The following is a 3,727-nucleotide window of genomic DNA, read 5'->3' as shown; positions in this document are numbered from 1 at the left end:
GGGACACCCCCGGGGCCACCAGCCCTCCTGAGGGCCATCCCACGGGCCACCATTCCTGGGGCACCCCAGGGGTGGCTGTCACTTGTGGGTCACCCCACGGGCCACCTCCAGGGCCACCAACCCCAGGACACCCCTGGGGTGGCTGTCCCTGCTGGGTCACTCTAGGGGTCACCATTCCAGGGCCACCAACCCCAGGACACCCCCGGGGTGGCTGTCCCTGCCGGGTCACCCCACGGGCCACCACCGCCGGCTGTCCCCGGGGTGTCCCCAGGCCCACGGCCGCTGGCGTGACACAGTGCCACCCCCCGGGTGGCCACTCCAGGGCCACTGCCACTATGGTCCCCCTCCCTCGGGCCACCCCGTGTGCCACCACCACCGGCCACCCGTGGGACACCCCCAGACCCCCCCCAGGGCCACTGCCATGGGCCACCACCCAGTGCCACCACCCCGGGCCGGCCGGGCCCGGGGGTCCCCGCAGCCCCCCGCCCCCCCGCGGTGTTTTTAGCTCTTTTGTACTTTGGGGGGGGTGGTGGCGGGGTCCCCCCGGGCACAGGGTCCCCCCCCCTGATGTCCCCACTCCGTTTTCTACCGCCCGGCCCCTCCCCCCGCTGCCGCCAGGATTTTTGTGCCAAGTCTCGGCCCCAGGGCAGGGACAGGGACAGAGACAAGGACAAGGACAGGAACACACCAGGGACAGGGACACACCAGGGACGGGGACAGGGACAGAGACACACCAGGGACACACCAGGGACAGGAACACACCAGGGACAGGGACAAGGACAGGAACACACCAGGGACAGGGACGGGGACAGGGACACTCCAGGGACAGGGACAGGGACACACCAGGGTCAGGGACACTCCAGGGACAGGGACACTCCAGGGACGTGGGGATTGGTGGCACATGGGACAGGACACGGGAAGGGACACGCCACGGTCATGGACATGCCAGGGCCAGAGCAGGACAGTGGGACACACAGGGGACAAGGAGAGAGCGCTGACAGGGACATGGCATGGTGCACAGGGACAGAGCAGGGACAAGGACAGGGACGGGACAGGGACAGACACTCCAGGAATGTGGAGACAGACACAGGGTGGGCAGGGACACTGCAGGGACAGGGACAGGGACATTCTAGGGACAAGGACATGCCAGGGACACAGCAGGGACGGGGACACTCCAGGACGCTGGCATGGGCACACCGGGGACAGGGACATGGCAGAGACAGGGACAGGGACTGGGACCCACAGCGGGCACGTGAAGGACAAGGACAAGGACACAGAATGGACATGAGGCTGGACACCCGGGGACAAGGACACCAGGGACAAGGACACCAGGGACAAGGACACAGCCCCTGAGGGACCAAGGCCACGGCAGGGCTGGTGTTGGGGTCCCTTCCTGGGAGGACAAGAGCCACGCCAGGGGACAGATGGGAGCAGGGTCCCACCCCAGGTCCCAGAGCCCCTGTCCCACCCCTGGTGGCTCCTGCCAGCGCAGTGACAAAGTGCCCAGGGTGCCCACGCCAGGGGACCCCACACAGCAACCCCCCAGGGTCCTGTGACACCCCCGAGTGACACCTGGGCCCCCTGCAGCCACTCCTGAGTGACCCCACGGGGCTGCCAAGGAGATGTCACTGTCCCCTCTCCCAAACTGTCCCTGGGGGCTCCTGGGACATCACCCCGTGTCCCCCTCGCCGTGTCCCATCCAGGCCATTGTAATGTCCCCATTCCATGTCCTATCCTGCCTTGTCCCACCCTGGTGTGCCAACCCCAGTGACCATCCTGGTGTCCCATCCCAATGTCCCAACACCAGTGACCTATCCCAGTGTCCCAATCCCTGGTGTCCCATCCCATCGTCCCAGTGACTATTTTGGTGCTGACCTCACCAGGGTCCCTATCCTGGTGTCCCACCCCTGTGTCCCATCTGGATGTCCCCATCCCGCTTTCCCAGGGCAGTGTCCCCACCCCAGTGTCCCCACCCCAGTGCCCCAGCCTCATGCCGCTGTCACGTCTCTGTGTCCCACCCCAGTGTCCCCAGCCAGGTGTCCCAGGCCAGGGCTCCCCCTGTGTCACCCCCAGAGCCCAGCGGGGCCGAGGCAGCCCCAGGAGCTCAGCACAGCCCAGCTTTGCACCCCGGGTTTTTATCCTATCCCAGTTCTGCACCCAGGCTGACCTTGGGCCCAGCTGGGCCAGGAAGGGACTGGGAGCGCCTGGGAGAAGGATCTGGGACATGGGGGACCCCATGGAGAGGGATTTGAGGGTGCTGGACACATCCTGGCCACACTGTCCCAACCCCAGTGTCCCAACCCCAGTGACCACCCTGGTGCTCACCGTCCCTGGTGTCCCATCCCATTTTCCCAGTGACCATCCTGGTCCTGACCACCCCAGTGACTCTATCCCAATGTTCCAATCCCAGTGTCCCAACCCCAGTGACCACCCTGGTGCTGACCACCCCAGTGTCTCTATCCCAGTCCCAATGTCCCAATGTCCCAGTGACCACCCTGGTGTCCCACCCCAGTGTCCCATCCTGGTGTCCCAACCCCAGTGACCATCCTGCTGCTGGACCACCCCAGTGTCTCTATCCCAGTCCCAATGTCCCAACTCCTGTGCCCCATCCCAACGTCCCAACCCCAGTGACCACCCTGGTGTCCCATCCCATTGTCCAAGTGACCACCCTGGTGCTGACCACCCCAGTGTCCCATCCCAATGTCCCATCCCAATGTCCCAACCCCAGTGACCACCCTGGTGTCCCATCCCTGGTGTCCCATCCCATTGTCCCAGTGACCACCCTGGTGCTGACCACCCCAGTGACCCATCCCAGTGTCCCATCCCGGTGTCCCAACCCCAGTGACCACCCCAGTGACCCATCCCAGTGTCCCATCCCGGTGTCCCAACCCCGGTGACCCATCCCAATGTCCCCAGCTGCTGACCCGGCCTGGCACCCCATGGCAATGTTGCACCCCACTGCAGGGAGAGCTCAGAGCCCCTGCAGGGCCTGAGGGGCTCCAGGAGAGCTGGGGAGGGGCTGGGGACAGGGATGGAGGGACAGGACACGGGGAACGGCTCCCAGTGCCAGGGGTGGGAGGCTGGGCAGGAATTCCTCCCCGGGAGGGTGGGCAGGCCCTGGGATGGATTTCCCAGAGCTGCCCCTGATCCCCGGCAGTGCCCAGCCAGGCTGGAGCAGCCTGGGGCAGCGGGAGGGGTCCCTGCCGTGCCAGGGGTGGCTCTGGGCGATCTTTGAGCTCCTTTTCCCCCCGAACCGCTCCGCGAGGCCACGCTCCCCCTCAGCGCCCCCACACCCCGCACTTCCGGACTCCATTTCCCGTCACACCCCGCGCCAGCACGGCCCCGCGTCCCCAGGGGACTCGGTTTCCCATGGTGCCTGGCGGCGGCGCGGCGGCGGCGCGGCGGTCACGTGACGCGGGGCGGTATAAAGGCGGCGGCGCAGCGGCCGCGGCCCCATTGTTGTCGGCGCGCGCGGCGGGGCGGGAGCGGCCCCGGACCCAGGGGATTGGGGGGCTGTGAGAAATGGAGGGACTGTGAGGGATGGGGGAGGTTCCAACGAATGGGGAGCTCTAGGGGATTGGGGAGCTGTGAAAGCTTTGGGGTTCCAAGGGATATGGGGGGTTCCAAGGAATGGTGGGGCTGTGCGGGATGGGGGGCTCTAGGGCATGGGGGAGGCTGTGAGGGATTTGGGGTTTCAAGGCATACGGGGGCTGTGAGAAATGGGGGG

This window comes from Passer montanus, unplaced genomic scaffold, assembly GCF_014805655.1.
Source record: "Passer montanus isolate IOZ18808 unplaced genomic scaffold, ASM1480565v1 scaffold162, whole genome shotgun sequence".
NCBI lineage: Eukaryota > Metazoa > Chordata > Aves > Passeriformes > Passeridae > Passer > Passer montanus.
The sequence above is the reverse complement of the archived record's forward strand: the minus strand, read 5'-3'. Positions refer to the sequence as shown.